The sequence below is a fragment of the Balaenoptera musculus genome, chromosome 21 (genome assembly GCF_009873245.2).
Source record: "Balaenoptera musculus isolate JJ_BM4_2016_0621 chromosome 21, mBalMus1.pri.v3, whole genome shotgun sequence".
Lineage (NCBI taxonomy): Eukaryota > Metazoa > Chordata > Mammalia > Artiodactyla > Balaenopteridae > Balaenoptera > Balaenoptera musculus.
The window spans coordinates 21,397,204-21,417,384 of NC_045805.1; the positions used below are offsets into that span (position 1 = coordinate 21,397,204).

The 20,181-nt window shown below is 38.2% G+C and overlaps 1 protein-coding gene across 6 annotated transcripts in view; it reads left to right on the forward strand.

Annotated features, from left to right (window-relative positions):
* The window catches only part of DLC1 (DLC1 Rho GTPase activating protein), a 398,002-nt gene that overhangs the window by 162,011 nt on the left and 215,810 nt on the right, over window positions 1-20,181 (forward strand). The gene's annotated exons all lie outside the window — the stretch shown is intronic.

The window sequence follows — 20,181 nt, forward strand, 5'->3', positions numbered from 1 at the left end:
TTCTGGAGGCTGGCAAGTCTGAAATCTATAAAGCAGGCTAGCAGGCTGGAATTTCAGGAAAAAGTTGATGTTACAGTCTTAAGTCCAAATTCCACAGGGAAGCAGCTTGGAAAGTTAGGCAAGGTCTCTGTGTTTAGGCAGAATTCCTTCTTTGGGAAATCTGTCTTTGCTCTAAAGGCCTTCAACTGATTGGATGAGGCCTACCCACATTATGAAGGGTAATCTGCTTTGCTCAGTCAACTGATTTCATGTTAATCACATCTGAAAAATGCCTTTATGAAATATCTAGACTTCAGTTTGACTGAACAACTGGCACCATAGACTAGCCAAGTTGACACTTGAAAGTAACTCTCATGTATCCCTTGCTCGACAAACTGTTTGCTTTTCTTGCTATTTTATTTTTTTAATCTTGTTTTTTTTAATTGAAGTATAGTTGATTTACAATGTTGTGTTAGTTTCAGGTGTACACACATATATATCTATTTTTTCCAGATTATTTTCCCTTATAGGTTATTATAAAATATTGAGTATAGTTCCCTGTTGGCTTGCTATTTTAATCATATAGAATTTTCTGGAATTTCCTCCAAATTTCCTATGTACTTTTAAACACTTTTCCCTGACATATGAAGTAATAGTTTCTTAATAGAAGCATTAAATAGTTTGTAAGTAGGGTAGTTCCTATCACCTGTTGTGGATTACTTCACCTTTTTTACAGATAGGAAAAGGTAGGGCTTTGCTTTCATTTTGTCATAGCTCATCAATCATATTTAGATTCTTCAAGATCAGAAATGATTTTTAGTTTGGAATTCACAGATTGAAAGCAAATAAACTCTTTTAATTCACACTGGCCAAATGTACCCTCTTGATGTGATACATTTCAATTTTAAAAGTCTCTTTGTTGCTAGGATAATTACTGCCTGGCTTATACAGTGGCAAACAGTTTAGGTATTTTATTATTTTACTTATTGAAAGATTGTTCAGCTGCTCTTGTGTTCATGTGTGATTAGAGAATTTGATGGATGACTTTTGGACCTTCACACTTCGGGTATAGATGTAATCAGTCTGCTCTTGACTCGCCTTGACGGGGCCTGTTCTTCCCTGGGGCTAACCTAAGAGCTGCACAGTGTCTGAAAAGCGTCTTGCATCTCAGCAACTGCATACCAAGAAGATGAGCCTGCCTGTTCCACTTACTGGAGTCACCACCTTGGCTGCCCTGTTTTAAGGCCTTCTGCAAGGATTCCTTATGACATTCCAACTGCTGGGACACCCTCAGCAGCCCAGTGGCAGTTCTCCAATCAGGAACTATCTGGGAATTCTCTAAGCCAACAGTTCTCAAAATGTGGTCTAGTAGCATCAGCGTCATCTAGAACTGTTAGAAGTAAAAACTTTTGGGCCTCAGAGACTATGCCTGGGGCCCAGCAACCTGTGTTTCAAGAATCCGTGCAGGGGATCCCCATGCACGCTGGAGTTCAGGAACCCTCAAAAGTTTCAATACCTACTCTAAGCTAAAGGCACAGCGTGTGCCCACACCCAAAGTGTGAGTGACACTCACGGCTGCATTACAGGTCCACTGATTTCATTCCTGTCTGCAGGCTGGTCTCAGTTTTGCGGAAGGCAGTAGACAGTGGACAATTCCCAGTGATTCTGTTCTCTGTGGTGGCATGCGTCAAGCTCTCCAATATCTTAAGGGCTTTCTTTCACTTTCCTGTCTTTTCTTTTCTGTTTTTTGTTTGTCACTAGTTCCTTTTGTACGATGTTGTGATTCTAAGTTAGAGAAATTGGTTCAACAGGAAAAACAGTAGTTTTGCTGAAATGTGACCCTCCATCCATTATTTTTTTTCCAGTCCTACCACACACCTGTTTCTCCCAGCATGAGTCTCAAAGGAGCAGTATTGATTGTGGACATCCCTGTAGCTTGAGGAGATTATGCCTTTTTTTGGTGCCACAACGTAGGGAATTTCAGACAGACACAGGTGCTGGCAAAACCACCCCGAGGAATAAGAACAATTTTTTGCAATTGAATGCAGGCATGGAGCACAGTTGAACATTCCAGGAAGTTGTTTTTTTTTTTTTTTTGGCTGCGTTGGGTCTTTGTTTCTGCATGCGGGCTTTCTCTAGTTGCAGGGAGCGGGGGCTACTCTTCACCGCAGTGCGGGGGCTTCTCATTGCGATGGCTTCTCTTGTTCTGGAGCACAGGCTCTAGGCACACGGGCTTCAGTAGTTGTGGCGCGTGGGCTCAGTAGTTGTGGCTCGCAGGCTCTAGAGCGCAGGCTCAGTAGTTGTGGCACAGGGGCTTAGTTGCTCCGCAGCATGTGGGATCTTCCCAGACCAGGGATCGAACGTGTGTCCCCTGCATTGGCAGGCGGATTCTTAACCACTGCGCCACCAGAGAAGTCCCCAGGAAGTTTATCGCTGTTCAGATTTTAAGCTCTTCAGAGGCAAGGACATACGTTTTACTTCTTTGTGAATCTTTGGTGGATGAATTAATTATGGAATGTATGGCTTAGCCCAAATTGTCACCAAATTTGGGAGAACTCTGAAACGTGTGAAGTTTATAAAAATAATAAAACAACAACCGGCAGCACAATATGTTAACATGTTAAGGAATCAGGTTTTCAAACACCCTCGTCTTACAGGAGAAGAAATGGAGAGCCAAAATTCACATGCATTGGGCCTGTGAAAAAAAAAACAACCAAAAAAAGGAGCAACAAAAAGTAAACAGGACCGTAGACAAGAGAAAAGTCAGCGTAAAAAAGTGAAGACGACTTCTAGCTTAAAAGGGTGCCTGGAATGGCCCTCGCCACTTACGTGAATGGCTTTCTCCTGCCTATCTTTGAAGTCTTTGCTCTGAGGACACGTTACCAGAGAGGTTTCCCTGAGCCTGTGGTTTGCCACGCCATACCAATCATGCTCTACTCCTGCCTCTGCTTTTTTTCATAACGCTTGTTGCTACATGATTTTAGATTGTATTGGATTTACTTTCTGCCTGTCTCCCCCCTCTAGAATATAAGTCCAATGAGAACAACAAATATTTTATATGCTTTGTTCACAGCTGTGTTCCCACTGCTTTAAGCGCATAGTAGACATTCGATCAATATTTGTTAAACAAATAGGAAAGGAAAGAAGGAAGAAATGAATGTGAACCCTTGAGCCACGAGTGAAACATATCATAAACTATTTCATTGTTATAGACTTTCTATACCAATAATTCTTAATTTGGAGAGAATCATAATCCCTCTGTGTATTTAATGAAAGCTGAGGGATTGTTTTCTGAAGAAGTAAACGTACACATGCAGGAATAAATTTGGCATGCAATTTTAGGGGCTCGAAAATGAGGGGCCCCAGGTTAAAAAACCCTGCTTTATGTGCTTACGGATTTACTTTTGTAAAAATAAACTTTTAAACTTAAATCAGCAATAATCTGTAATTCTTAATAAAATTTTCTGGCAATGAGAGCCATCTACTCTTTTTATTTAAGAACAATGAAGTAACGACAGGACATCTCTACCCTGTATCAAGTCAGAAATGAAGGGTGATTTTAAAGCACACACAAATGTCAACAAAAGCTCTAAAATAAATTGGGTCTGTTGCCTGATGTACCCTATAAAAGGAACAAGCTGTAAACTGAGACTAGGAATTGAAAAGATAATACTTTATTTCTTGGGCGCTTGTTATTTGCCTGGTGCCCTGCTAACTGCTTCACATGCATCATCTCATTTTTATAAATACTCTAGAAAGATTGTTACCAGAGGCCTGAAAAATCACACCTTGGGCTTCCCTGGTGGCACAGTCATTAAGAATCCGCCTGCCAATGCAGGGGACATGGGTTCGATCCCTGGTCTGGGAAGATCCCACAAGCCGTGGAGCAACTAAGCCCCTGTGCCACAACTACTGAGCCTGCGCTCTAGAGCCTGTGAGCCACAACTATTGAGCCTGCATGCCACAACTGCTGAGGCCTGAGTGCCTAGAGCCCATGCTTTGTGACAAGAGAGGCCACCGCAATGAAAAGCCCACGCACCGCAACGAAGAGTGGCCCCCACTCGCCACAACTAGAGAAAGCCCACACGCAGCAACGAAGACCCAACACAGCCAAAAATAAATAATTAATAAATAAATTTAAAATCACACCTTGTCCTTTCTGACTTAGAGGTCAATTACTGTATCATTTGAGCTACGTTCATCCCTTTGTATAGCCGTTTTCACTTTGAAACTTGTTCTTACATGCATCATCTCATTGTCTTTTAACCTCACAGCAACTCTATAATAAAGGTAGTTTAGTCTGTAAAATTCCTATCTGACGAGCAAGAGGATGATTCAGTTAATTCAGGGGTCCCCAACCCCCAGGCCACGGACCAGTACCAGTCCGAGGCCTGTTAGGAACCGGGCCTAACAGCAGGAGGTGAGTGGTGGGCTAGCGAGCGAAGCTTCATCTGTATTTACAGCCACTCCCCACTGCTCCCTATCGCTCACATTACCACCTGAACAATCCCCCGCCACCCCACCCCGTCCGTGGAAAAATTGTCTTCCATGAAACCGGTCCCTGATGCCAAAAAGGTTGGGGACTGCTGAGTTAATTAATTCATTATCAGTCATTCCAAAAATATTTACTGATCTCCTGCTCTTATGGAAATTTCCCTCTCTTGTTACCAAACACATGTATAGTTATATATGAAGTGCTTCTGGTAAAAAAAAAAAAAAAAAAAAAATCCAAATCCGTAAATGTGTTTGGTTTAATCGCTTGATTAACCTACAGACATTTTATATGGAAAAACAAAAAGCAAATAAAGTATACGAAAGTAGAATTCTAGATGTCCATAACTATTGCTGATTCTATAGAATGGTTTGATTTCTGCAACAATAAAAGCTATTTATTATTACTCCACTGTCTCAAGAATTGAGTAAGCAGAGGCTTACCAGTTGCTGGTCAGACTAGTAACTCACCTGTGATATGGGCATAGAGCCACAGCATGTTATAGAAGGGGGTGAGCAAAAGAATGGGACTTACTTCTTGACACTAAGGGACTCTTGCTTGATTCAATAATTTAGTTAATACTTTATTAAGTTTTTCTTTACTGCTGCAAATCTATCTCTGTTAAACGTCAGTAATGTTACACTTCCTAGTCTCATTTTACCAAATTTATGGGAAAAGTGCTTTGTAGGTACAATTATGTATATACATATTGTATTGTATGTATATACATATTGTAATATATACATTACCTTGGAAATTGTTTTCTTTATTTTGTTTTATCCTCCTAAATTCTCTCATGTATATGCAGTAAAGTTGAACAACATGACAAGACACCAGAATCCACCCACTATTTTTCTATTTACAATTGGTGATGCTAATATGATTATCAAACCAAAACAAGGCATTAAAATTAATTACAAAATACAAATTTCCTAGAATATGTTATTACCCTGCATCATGACCTTTGAAAATATTGGACCAATTATTTTATGTAACTATGAGTGAATTCATTCTTAATTACAAATGAGGTAATTCATTTTTCTGAAATGAGGCAGATAATGAGTAATTTAATTTAAAAATAATTCTAATTGAATCAGAAGTATCTTTACTTGAACTCAAAAACCATATTGCAAATATCCAATGCTTGTTATGGAAATAATATCCATTTACTATATTCTTTCATATAGACCTTTTAAGTGCTATATAATCAAGATTTTAGGATAGAAGAAATATAAAGAAATTAAATGCTCTTATAATATTCTGGAATTCAGTTCTACAGTAAGGTATCATCAAGCAAGTATTTGAACAAGTCTCCATTCTATTTCTATGTTTTCATCCAGGAAGGAGGTTGTACTTTCCCTTCTGCCTTTGGCCAGAAACAATTGGTTCTTTTTATACTTTGTTTATATTTTCTATTTTATCTCCTTTAGCTGGTTATTTAGTAAATCATTCATTTCTATTCAATGATTTATTTATCTATAGTGTATTAGAAAAAATGACAAATCTGACTCCAGTCTTAATGTTTTGGTTTTGTCTTCTCGAGGTACCATTAATGTCGCATAGTAGTAATATCAGTTTATATTTGGGTGCATATTACATAGTGTTTTCAAAATTATTTATTAATTATCACAACAACCCTGCAAATACTATGTTATTCTTATTTCATAGATAAAGAAGATGAGGTTAAAGCCAAGAATATGTGGCTAGTAAGTGACAGAGCTCGTATTCAAACTCAGCCTTCTGATAAGTCCAATTCTTTTTAACCACACAGCAGCTCCCCACAGTAGAACACATGGCTTAGCTGTGTGCGCTGATACAATTGCTTAATCTTGACTGCTTTCTCTCTCTAAGGTCTCAGTAGCTGTATACCTAACTTCAAAGCAAAAGCTAATCTCTTACACTGAGAAAAATAGGACTTCACCTTTTGAAGGTTAAAAAACTTCCCCTGGAATTGTTAAATTTCCTAGTCTGAAATATTAAAATAATTTAGCAAATATCATAACTCATCTTGATACATTATAATTTCTACATTGTAATTCAACCTCTAGTCCCGATAATAAATCATATTATCTCGTAATCAAGTGACTTCACCTTAGGACTGTATATTTGTTAGAAAAATAAACTTTATTAAAGGTTCTGTTTCCTTGAATTTTAGCAGAAATGAAATATGCTTCATAGATTTAGATGAATGATCTCTAGCTCCTATTGGAAGGTTTAGAAGAAAAAGAACTCTCTCAATTATATTTTCACAAGAAAGATGAGCCTTTGGAAATATGCATTCTTTCCAATTTTTGGAAGGATTCTGCATATCATATCTTTTCCTCTCCCAGCTATAATTCAAGTACAGTAAGTGCTAAAATGTACCTTCATAAACAAAAATATAAAGTAAAAATTTTTTTCATAATTTGCAAAGCAATTGTTTATGAAAACCTATGTCTTGTCAAAAGGTCAGGTTGTTTTGAAATTAATAAAGTTATAATTATACATGTCTCAGTATAGGTCCAGTGAACAATGGATGATTAATTTTTCTTCTTCATATTGTCATGCACCATGGCACACATTGTGTCGTGTGGATAAGTGAACTGGTGCTGTGGTTTTATGGAACAACAGATCTAGATTTGGCTTGAACATTTTGTTTGTTATTAGTGTTTTCTCTAAGGCAGAATATGTGATATATATTATCCTATACTTCTTCAAGTCTATTCTTATGAAAAATAGGGATTTTTTCATCAGCTTGACCAAGGGTTGACTTTACCATGAGGGAAAATAGGATGTTAGTTTCAAATATGCTTTGAGAAATTCAGTCAGGGTTCAGATAACCCTCACTTAATTGTCTTCTGCCCTAACCTCAGAAAGCCTCATGACTTGATAGGAAACATGAAGTTATCTGGAAAATAAATTCTTGTGTGCTCACATTGCTTTCTCTAAAAATATTAAAATCTCATAGAGAAAAATGTTGGACACACATGTCCTTGGTTTCCATAACTTCTGAACATGATATTTTTTAAAAGTTTTGTACTTGAATGCCAGTGAACTTTGGACAGATTCTGTATCCATTTGCCTAGTTTCCTCCAATCACACTAGCTGCTATTTCTTACCTTCCTTTGCCCTTCCTTCTTCGAGAGACCTCTAAACTGCTGAAGGCCCCAAGATGCTGTCTCCAGCCATGTTTTCCTCTCCATCTACACCTTTTCTTTGGGAGATCCCATCCTGCCCCATGGTTTTAAAGACACCTTGTAGGCTGATGACTCTAAAATGTATGTGTGAAATTTAGATCTCTCCTGTAAGCCCAGACTTTTCTCTCTTGCTTCAGCTCAGCACAGTGATGACCAGCTCGGGTCCTGAGCCAGGTTTTCTGGGGACTAATTCAGACTATGCCACTTATTATATACTTAGCAGTCATAATAGTAGCCCCTACTTGCAGCTATCACTGAGAGGACTAAATTAGCTATTGTGCCTGAAAGGGCTTAGAACAGTGTCTGGTGCATAGCAGACATGGAGAAAGCATAGCCAAAATTATGACCTATCTCCATTTGAATATCTACCAAGCATTTCATGCTTAACATGCCAAAAGCAGGACATTGGGTTTCTTCTCCTCCACACACCCAGGTTTCCAGCCAATATCTAAGCCAAATACCCAGAAGCCATCTCTGATTCTTCGCTTTCCTTCAAATGACCCATCTAATCCATGCCTCAGGAAGTCCCGCCCACTTCCCCAACAAAAAATTCCGCTGTTTTCCCCTTTCCTTATCCTTGGCCAGAGACAAGTGATGTTTGTCTCCCACAGTCCCAGCTCAAGTTTCCATTGTTTCCCAGTGTCCCAGCTGGTCCCCTGCCTTCCCTCCTACCCTCAGTGGATCCTGGGCACAGCGTAATCTTTCTAAGCACTAATCAGATCAAGCTACTCTTCCTGCTTAAACCCTCCCAGTCGCTTTCCCCTGCAGCCAGCATAAAATTCCTACAAGGGCTCACAGACTCCCTGACCTCTTCCTCTCTTCTCCCCCGTCTTGCACTCTGCTACACCAACTCTAACCTAGTTTCTGTACTAAGAGCACATCAGACTCCTTTCGATCCCAAAGGTTTTGCACCTGCAGCTCCTGGTGCTTCCCTGTATCTCATTGCTCAGCTTGCAACTCTAATGCCACCTCCAGAGAGTGGACCTCCCTGACTGCCTTGGCTAAAGCCACCTCCCATTCACTCTCCCAGCCTAGGTCACTCAAAACTACGTAGCCTTATTTTATTTTCTTCCTCATATTTATCTGAATATGACATTAACTTATTTGTTTTGATGTTTCTAGTCAATCTCCCTTCCTGCAAAGTTAGCTTCCTGAGAGAAGGGGCTCTTCTGATTCTGTTTGTCATGGTTTTCCCAGTACTATAACAGTGCCTGGCACACAGAGAAGATGCTTGAAAAATGCTTTGTGTCTGACTAACTCTGGGCTTGCTAACATCTTATAGTGAGTTTCCTACGCTGATGTAGAGCCTAAGAAAGTGACCATGTTTGTAGATATCTGACAAATGGATGTTAGGTAATGAAGGAGAAGGAGGCATTCTGAACCTTTTAGGAACTCGCATTGAGTTTGGGTTGCTGTGCTTTTTGTTTTATATATTCTAAATAAAGTCCTATTTTAAATGGGAAGAAATGAAGGACAATCTTGTAAGAAATTGGAGAGCCATTTCCCACCGCAGCTTTAATTCTCCCTTTGAAGAAAGGTGGGGGGAAGGATAAATTAGGAGCTTGGGATTAACATATACACACTACTATATATATATATAAATAGATATTTATAAAATAGATAATAAAATATATAAAATAGATAATCAACAAGGACCTATTGTATAGCACAGGGAACTCTACTCAATATTCTATAATAACCTATATAGGAAAAGAATCTGAAAAAGAATGGAGATATATATATATCTGAATCACTTTGCTGTACACCTGAAACAAACACAACATTGTAAATCAACTATAATATAAAAATTAAATTAGAAAAAATAAAATAAATGGGAAAAAATAAATAAGTTCTCCCTTTGAGCAGTTTGAGTCACAAAATTCTTATTCTGCATCTCAAAGAAAAACTCATATAATATTGGTAGGGAACAGATATTTTGCAAGATTTTTTCATGCATTTTAATAATAATAAAGACAACAAAAATTTTTAAAAATTATATATGAAGAAGTAATAAGTCCTATATGAAAATACTATCATCTTTTTAAAAAAATAAATTTAATTAGTTATTTTACTTAAATAACTCTTACTTAAAGTTTACTCAAGTAACTTGTAGACTCACAGTGCTGTAGAAATTCCAGAGAGGTGATTTAATCCATTTCTCTGTCTTCAGGGAGGATAAATAGAGATCCCATTTTTGTTAACTTCTGGACAGGAGATTCCAGAATCACAGAATCACCCTTATGCATCCATTTTAGTAGAGACTCAGTATAATTCAGAAAACATCACATTTAAATATATTGTTGTACATTATCTTAATTCTCGAAAGTATCAGTTAACCTGGGTTAATTGATGGGTTAATCAAGTTACTTATAATTTACCTCTCAGACAAAAAGCAAACCCAAGAAGATCACCTACAGTGTATATTTACTATTACAACAGCTTCCAGGGTATGCTGTGTGTACTCTGCTCATTCTCTGACCCCAACAGGTACTTCTTGAAAATAGAGGGTGGGGTGTGCAGCTCAGATGATAAGGAGCTGAACACATTGCAAGAACCAAAGTCTTCAAAGAAAGATTGCATTGTGTTCATTATGCTTTATTTGCTAGGGCAAGAAAATATCCTGATCCACTTTCCAGTGATTTTCAACAATGGTTGAAATAAACTTTTCCTTTTTTAAATTTAAAGCTACATTAAGGAAAAAATGCAATTTATGTTCCATTTCCAAAATAGTCTGGCCAATCAAGATTTTATTATGTGCAACTTAAAGGTCATTAAAAATGCTGAAGCTAATCCTTTTTTTTTTTTTAATTAATTAATTTCTTTATTTATTGGCTGTGTTAGGTCTTCATTGCTGCGTGCGGGCTTTCTCTAGTTGCGGCGAGCGGGGGCTACTCTTTGTTGTGATGCGCGGGCTTCTCATTGCGGTGGCTTCTCTTTTTGTGGAGCACGGGCTCTAGGCTTGCGGGCTTCAGTAGTTGTGGCACATGGGCCCAGTAGTTTTGGCGTGCAGGCTCTAGAGCGCAGGCTCAGTGGTTGTGGTGCACGGGCGCAGTTGCTCCGGGGCATGTGGAATCTTCCCAAACCAGGGCTTGAACCCGTGTCCCGTTCATTGGCAGGCAGATTCTTAACCACTGTGCCACCAGGGAAGTCCGCTAATTCTTAAGTTTAAAAAAATTCTGTTGTATTTTATGGAAGCTGAACTCAACCTAACATGGTTTGAGTCTTCCTCCTCAGTAGTTACACACATTGTCCTGTGGTCACATTCTCAACGCGTTATGTGAAGGAACAGACTAGCAAAAAACAATAAGGCAAGGAAAGGATAATATTAAAGCCACTTAAAACAAGGAGCAAGGCCTGACTTGATGCCAATATCAATATTTTACTCTTTTTGGTATGTAAAAATATTTATGCTCCTAAAATCTTAGAAATTTCAAAAAAAATAGATTGTATTTTTCAAGAAAAAGTGGAATATCCTGAGTTTTAGCATTTTGGGTTTGTTTTTGTTTTTGTTTTTTTTGGTTTGGGGATTTATTTCTTTTTTGATGTTTCTATCTGCATCATTTCTAAATTAGAACATAGACATTTTACGTTTGAAGACATTCTAGAGTGAATACAGCTAAATGACAAAACCAGGCATGTTGATTTCTTTCCCTTTCTTAACCCTCCATGACAGTAGCTATTTTAACAAAACAATACCTTATCCTCAGAATTCCTCAAACTAGATGGTCTTTATTCTAAGCTTTCTTTGGAGTGTTACGTTTCACTGAGTCAAACTTATTAAAATACTATTAGGCTTAGAATTTGTTCTTTGTACAGCTAGGCCATGGCTTCATAGCCTCAGATCTCTGAGCAAAAAAGGATCCTACCAACTAGAATTGCCACCTAGGAGAAAACCACATTTTCTCCTATCCATCATTATTTTGCATATACAGAGCAAAGAAAGTTTCTTTTTTACAAGCTCACCAATGCTCACAAGGCCTCAGTTTAATTGTTGAGAGAAAGACTTATTTTTGTATCTCAGTAAAAATTATTTTTGTTAACAATTTGCTTCAGAATTAGGGTCAGTCACAGAAGTAATTGATACTTGGGGTATCTTCTGTTGTTTATAAATACTTTACGCTAAGACTAAAGCATGCACGTACTTGCCAGGACCTAGGTGTGGGGTGCCTTACTGAGTATTCTGTAAGCTCCGCCTACACCCTCACCTCCCTGTCACAGGGGGACGAGGCAACGCATTGATGGAGAGGAAACTGTAATAGAATAACCAAGGTGGCCGATCCCATACAGGCAGACCTTGGAGATACTGTGAGTTTGATTCCAGACTGCTGCAGTAAAACAAATATTGCAACAAAACGAGTCACGAGTTTTTTGGTTTCCCAGTGCATATAAAAGTCACACTACACTATAGCTATTAAGTGTGAAATAGCATTCCATCTAAAAAAACAACGTATGTACCTTAATTTAAAATAGTTCGTTGCTAAAAAAAAAAAAGCCAAATAATTTGAACAGTAACATCAAAGATCACTGATCACAGATGACCATAACAAATATAGTAATAGTGAAAAAATATGAAATCCTGTGATAATGCCCAAAATGTGACACAGAGACACGAAGTGAGCAGAAGCTGTTGGGAAAACGGCACCAATAGACTTGCTCAACGCAGGGTAGCCACAAACTTTCCATTACTAAAAAAGCGTAATATCTGTGAAGTACAATAAAGAGAAGCACAATAAAATGAGCTTTGCCTGTACTTACAAAATAACAAACATCAAAAATAAAAGTAAAAGTTTGGGCTTATTTACAAACCATCTATCCATATAGTTTCCCAGCATAACCAGTGTGAGAATCTGTTACTAGGGAGCTGGTGTAACAGAAGCCAGAAAGTCACCCAAACCCCTGTAACCCGAGGAACCCGGCTCAGAGGAGTGCTAGATGAGTGAGTGAGCTTTTCTACTGGCTCCGGTATCCTTGAGGCTTATTTTAAGCTTTGGGGGGCATATTCTTTGCTTTATCTTTTTTCCTTTTTGTATCTGTTCTTTATGTTCTTTTCAACCTAATTTCAAGTGTGCAAGCATTTTTCAGAGAGAGGAAACCCCACCTGTAAGGCTGACCTGTTCATAGGCTCAGGACACTCTGCTTGTGAGGAAAGTATTTTGGAATAGCTGTTTTCGGGCGGTTGTTGCACAGAGAGTCTGGAGAAAAGTTAAACAAGCAAACAAAAATAAAATTTAAAAGGTGAGTATTGAGGAAAGACAGATGTATGTGATCGTAGCCCCTGACTAGATTGTCACCTCATAACCTCCCCTTGAGTGTTGTCACACACCTGGGACATGGGGGCCTGGGATTGTGATAAGAAGTATCAGCCACACAATAGGAAGGTCCCTGTTGGCCAAGAAGACTTGGAGAAAGGTAACTAGTTACTGGTTTGAATGTGTTGGCCTCAAAACTATTACCTATAACTAACATTTTCTCAGAGCTCACAGAATATTCAACATCCTACTCAAAAAATGTGGCACAGAGAAAGAGGCACAGACCCCACCCCTACTTCAGTGAGGTAGACGTTCGTGTTCAGTCAAAAGTTCACAAGTATTGAGTTAAATGTCTATAATCAGTTTTCTAAAAATTGACTGTGTGCCCACAGTCTGCTAATGCTTCACCTCAGCCAGATTTTTGCTGGGTTTTTTTAGTATCAGATGAGTCCACCAACCAAAGGCAAAAATCAGTGTTGATTTTAAACATTGGATAAGAAAGCAATGCTTTCTCTTCTACTACAAACAAAGCCTGAACATGGAATGTGGATTTCACATACCTGTGTGTGTATCAATCAATAAGCGTTACCTACTGCGTGCAAGACACTACACTGCAGGACAAAAAGAAAGAAAATGTATCCATAGTGCCTGTCCTTGAGGATCTTAGAGTTTCCATGGAGAAATAATAAATATATAATAGGAATATGTAAAAAGATTTTTAAATAATAATATATATCAGATAAATACTACATTAGTAGTGATAACATTTCCTACTCACAGAACAGAGGAGAGGTCAAGAAAATACCCAAAAGCCAGGCCACCCCAAAACTCAGTAGAAGATTCTTTATTTCTGGAAGACTTTTCTTTCCACTAGGGCTCTTGAACCATAGTGTTGATGGCTGGAGCCTAGATGTGAATAGAACAGACCATACCTGGGTTGAGGTGACAGCAGACTGAACCAGTCTGGGGATGACAAGGATTCTGCTTATCCCACAGGCTTGAGCCAAGGATGGGGGTGTGTTTGTCTAGGACACAACTCCAGCCTTAAGCAGCCCTGCTAGTCAACTCAGTGCTCTGTACCAATATTATCATTTTTTTATGTAGGTCTTGACATGAAAACATTGGGAAGCTCTGTGAGATCAGCAGATAGTCATGACTCCAGAAAGTAATACTTGTTTGAGGAAAAGTCTGGGGAGAGGGGGAAAGGAGAAGGTGTTTGCTGTTTTGTCTCCACTTGTAGATTGTAATGAGCCACTCCAAGGCAGGAACCCAATTCTTCCTCTTTTCCCCAGGGCTGAGCTCACGTAATATTTGTTTAAAACTGAATTGGATGAATCCATGTCTGAATCAATGATTCAGTGAATAAACGTCTTTGATTCCTCCCCTCCCTCTCACTCTTCAGCTCTCGCAGTCCAGCTTCTCTTTCCCACCAGGTATCCACTTCGCCTCTGCTGATTTTTCCAGCCTTCCCCTACTTCCTTGTTGCTGGATGAAGTGATCACATTTTCATTCTCTTCCTTGACCTCAGCATCACTCCCATCTCCAGACTGCCCCCTCTCGTTTCAAAGACATTGCTTCTTTCAGCTTCCACGCCATCATACTCTTCTGGGTTTTCTCTTTCTTCTCTTCCAGTCCTAGTCAGTTCGCCATGCTGGCTCCTTCTTGACTTGGCCCTTAAATACCAGCGTCCAGGCCTACTCCCTTCCCACATCGCACCCCCATACTCTGAAGCCTCATCTCCCCAGCTTCAGGTCCCACCAAACTCATATTTCAGCCCGGACCTCTCTTCTGATCTCCACACTCCTGTAACCAGTGGTTTAAAAGAGTCTAATTGAGCTTGTCCAAAACGGAAATCGGCTACTGCTACCACCCAGCCCACCCGCCCTGCAGTTTGCTCTGCCTCCACTACTCCATCTTCTTAGATCCCTAAGACAGGAGGCTGACCGTCTTCTTTGGCATCTGCCTCTCCCATGCTCCCACAGTCAACCCATTGCCAAGTGTCTGCTGTTGACTCTCTCTCCAAAATGTAAGTGATGTCTGACCACTTTTTCCCACCATCATCACCAGCCCTGCAGCCTAAGCAGCAGTCATTTCTCTTTCCTGAACTGTCACCTCTTACCTGTCAGTATATGGGTCTGATCCTCTTCTTCCCAATACGTTCTCCTCAAAGCAGCCAGTGTAGTCTTTGAAAACTGCACATCAGATCACATCACTCATCTACTTAAAACCCACGGAGAGATTGTCAGGGCTTAACATAAGCTACAAGGTCTGTATAACCTAGTTGTCACCTAATTCTGTAGCATCATCTCATGCCATCCTTTCCATCAACTTACCAGACTCCAGCCACAGATTCTGTTTTCAGAACTAGAACCAAACCACTGTGGTCTCCTAGCTCAGCAGTTCTCCAAGTACAGCGCTGGAGCAGCAGCAGTGACATCACTTAAAGAAAATGTAAATTCTTGAGCCCCACCCTAGACCTACTGACTGAATGAGAAAACTCTGGGAGCAGGGCCCAGCAGGTGATTCCGATGCACACTTGAGTTTGAGAACCACTGATCCAGTTAATTTGAGATGGGAATGCCTGGAAGTCCCAGTTTTACCTGTTTTATTACCTAGACATACCTGATTCGTCAGGCTTTTTTGGGGAGCTTAGTGGAAGAAAGAGATTGGGGCCCAGCGTTGCTTGTCCAACTTAATAAGTTGACTGGGGAAAGCAGTGGGTGGCTTTTGAGTTCTGAGTGACAAGATATATATACACTTATGTGTACTTTTTTGTGAGCCTTTAGGTGTTCTACTATACCACATTCCAAACTCTAAGTAGAGGTCAACTGATACTCATTGAATAATCTGAGTGCAAGACTTCCTTAAATAAAGAGCTAGCCCCTCTTACTGTCAAATATCACCTCTTAGTTCCTTGCATTGTTAGTGAAATTTGCATGTGGATGTCTTTTTCTCTCTCTGAAATCTCAAGTTTACTGACACTAGGAATTATACTTCATAATTTTTAATATCCTCCCCATTGCCTTGTAATACTAAGTTTTGGTATATATTGAGTGGGTGGTTGATAGAGCCATTTTCTTAGTTTAATTTGGAATAAATATAAACCACCGGATGTCTTACAATGTGATGCAAGAAGGCAGTCTTTTCCCGGAGATCATTCAGTCCTAACTTTCATCTGTTACAGTGCCAAAGTTCTTTTTCAATGAATTCTTAAATCTCTATAGAATTTTCCAAAAAGTTCTAGCAGCTGTTTGTCTTCACATGAAAGACCAATTATTTACTGAAAATTGTTCACTCAGCCTGCTTAAGTTATGTCTCTACCTTATGACTGGTCCTTAGAAACCACCCACTTGTCAGCCTTTAATGTAGCAGGACAACATTTATGGCCTTTTGAGATTTTCTTTGTGTATGTATAAAATTATTGTCCCAGAATACGTTTAAATGTTTGAGAAGTGTTGTTGAAGGATTGTACAATTTAGTAGGACTACTGGAAGCAAGAAAAAATTTTTTCTATGTATCATATTATCCTTACTTACCATACTTGAAATAATCCAACAGTGTCCTCAAGGGATCAGCTCTGGTCCGAAAGCCAGAAGCTCATTAGCCTCACTTTTACTTCCTTTCCAAGCTATCACGGCTCTAAACAAGCTATACAGGCAAAGACTGACCAACTTCTGAGATTTCCCTTTTCTTGTTTATTTTTTCCAATTGTTTTGTAAAATAATTGCCATCAGTTACGAGGTTCTTAAAAAAATTCTCTGTTATGATCCTCACTCCCAATTGTGTCTGTTTTCTGTGTAGTCATATACATTCCCATGTAATTTCAAGAAAAGCAGAACTGCTTTTAGCACTTAGTGTTTAAACAAATCAAACAATCACTTGGATTATCTTATGGTAAATAATCATTACATAGCATCACCAAAGTATCGTCAAAAGACTATTTGATACTCTAATGATTGCCTTTAAATGTATACATGTGTATATATTTAAATACAAACATGCTACACGCAAACATAGCACTTTTGATATTTATCAAGGAAAACACAATTATAATTGCATTTTGGTTGCTTTAAATTCCCAATTTTTTAGTTTAGTAAAGACTCTACAAATGCTTGATGTGCAATAAGATTCTAATCTATAAAAACAATCTTCCATTTTTCACAAGTACATGGTTTGAATTTGGTTTGGAAGCTAAGGCTTACTCAGATTAACACAGAAAAGAAAACGAAGAAGGATGCTGTATCCTATTGATCAAGTTAGAACTTATTTTAAAGTCACCTTTAAGGAATTGCCCTAGAGACACGTCTCCTACATGTTCCTCAATAATATGAGCTACTAAAAATCTTCTGTTTGCTTTCGATTGCATTTTAGAGAGTTTCCTTATGAACACATTTGAGAGAGAAAGAGAGCAACAACAAAAAATTTAAAAAAACATGGCCAGATCTCTGTCTGATGTAAGACTCAAGAAATTCAATCTGATTTGTCAGACTCTGTAGGGAGTGTTTTCAAGTAACAGACTGTCCCTACTGTGCTCAGTGGCACCTGCTGACAGGCTCTAATGAAGCCACGGAATGGGATGCATTGAGATACAGTAGCTATTTCACATGATTCATAAGCCAGCTTGCTGGGTTGATTTACACTAACACTGCATTAGAGTATATTTCCGTATTTTTTAAGTCTCTAAGATATACTTAAAATCAGAAAAAAATCTATTTTCAAAAGAAATAATACCACCAACGAGTGAAACGCTTTTTGGATGCCCCATAGGATTACTGTAAGGATTACTTAAGATACTATATATATATATATATATATAAATAATAACAATAAGGCATTCACTTTGTTGCGTTACCTTATCTCTGTGTATATGTCAATATGATATGAACACCATATGCCTGTGTATGCTCACATCACTCTTAGATTGAAAAGTCTAAGTTCCTTAATGGTAGGACTAAGTTTTTATTGTATTATGCTGTATATAGTTCTTATTTTTGCTTAAAATGTGCAGAGGAATTCAATAAATATAAGTTAATAAATGATGGCCATCAACCCAAGCAGAACGCTTAGTTGCAAAGAATGATGAAAGAGAAAAATAATGAAGAATAGAGGCCAGTTGTTCTGCCTATTTCCACCAGGTCTGCCACAAAGAACATGCTATTTAATTGTAGCAGGGGAAATTTGTGATTTTGTACATTAGGGGTGAATTACTGTCTTTGAGCATCAAACAGTCTTTTAAAGGAGCATGACAAAATCTAGATCTCAAGGAAATAAGGTGAGTTTTAGTTTAGTTATAGTTTTGCAGATGTGTGCAAAAGATATTCATAAATTCCTCATTTAAATATATAGGTAAATGGATTTGTTATTTATTGCTGCATATCAAATTACCCCGAAATTTAGCAACTTAAAATAACAGTGAATAATCCCACACAGTTGCTGTGGGTCAGAAATTCAGGAGCAGCTTAGTTGGGTGGTTCTGCCTTAGCATCTGTCCTGAGGTTGCTGTCAAGATTTCTGAAGGCGTGACTAGGATCGGAGGATCTGTTTCCAATATGGCTCACTCACTTGGCTGTTGGCCGGAGGCTTTGGTTCCTTGCCATGTGAACCACATAGGGGGACTTAAGTGTCCTCATGATGCGGCAACTAGCTTATCCCAGCGCAGGCCACACAAAAGAGAGCGCAAGGGGGAAGCTGCAATGCTTTGTATAACATCATGTCAGAAGTCACACTTCACCATACTTTATTAGAGAAAGGAATGAGTCTCCACCTTTTAAAGGAAGGAGAGTCAAAGATTTGTGAACATATATAAAAACCATCACAGTAAACTCTATGGGTGATAGCATCTCTATGCAGTAAAGAAATATTACTTCCTAGAACTCATATGGTTTCAGTTTGGCTAAGTTTCTTGCTGACAGACATTTTCAAGAGAAACTCTGACGTTTCAGCACAAATTAAGAATTATTTAATGTTTGGAACTTTAAAGATATGCTAAAACTTTATAACTAAAAAAACTGTGATCTAAAGTGTTTAATTTTCTTGAGGCTGCAGAACTAGCTCTGAGTTCTCTAAATACCCAATTTAAGTCCTTTGGGGGTTAATTATATGGTAGAATGTTAGCTCTATATGAAATCCAAGGTAATAATCTAAATTCAGTGTAACAGTTTGTGCCCATCAGAGTACAAAAGTTTTACAGGGGGTAAAAATAGATAAAAATACTATGGTCCTTGCCTGAGTAGAGCAAAATGCTTCCAAACATTTAAGTATAACAACTAAGACTATAGTATTTGTTTATTTTAACAACTGACATATGGCTGTTTTTCAAAGGCAAAATGATCAAGGGTATTGTATAGCAGTAGGTACCAGCTAGAAGAGCCAGTAGATATTATCTTAAATATCTTGATTAACAAATTAAAGCATAATAAAAGCAATTTTGATTTATTTTTATTCTGAATTTTGCCCATCATAAGAAAATTTACTATAGTTCTTGAAAAAAATACATGTTCAAAACCCTAATGTAAATAAGGCATTGAATAGAAATATTTTTCAGGCCTACTTCAATAAATCTTTCATTTTCCAGTACTCAAGGTTCTCAGCGTGGAGAATATATGGAAAAGTACTGTTTGTTAATTGAATTTTGACCCAAATAGTAAGGAAAACAGTTGTGGGAATTAAAAGTAGGCCTACCAGAGAATGTAGTACATTTACTGAATTCCTACAAAAGACACTTAAAAATAGGTCACTCTTTCATCTGGGCCATGTGGATTTGATGTGAATCATTATCAGGAGAGCCTGCAAATAACAGACACTTTAAAAAGTATATTTGTTTCTTACCTAAATAAAGATAGAAATTTCAGAAAACCCTGAGAACTGGATGAATTATGCTCCTGAGTCAGGGCTCATATAATGGTAACTTCCTATAGAAAAGACAGTGGCTCATAGGAAAGAGAAAAAAGGCCTCATTACAGAGGGAACCATTCTCTCTGTTACCCAAATGCACTGAACTGCTTCACTTTGGAATCACTTTACCATCTCCAGTCCCTTTATTGACTGTTTCCCTGTTTAGTGCATAGATTAATAAACATAAGTATTCAAAAATGTGTTATTCTTTCTTAGTACTAGATTTTGCATTTTAAGTAATTGGGATGATATCAGTTTTGTGGTTTGGGGATTTCACTGCATTGTAATCCTTAAAAATGGAAAATATGACATTGTTTTCATATTTTAATTTTAAAACATGTTACCAAATATGTTCGTTTGTTAAGTACAGAAAATAGATCATTGGATGAAG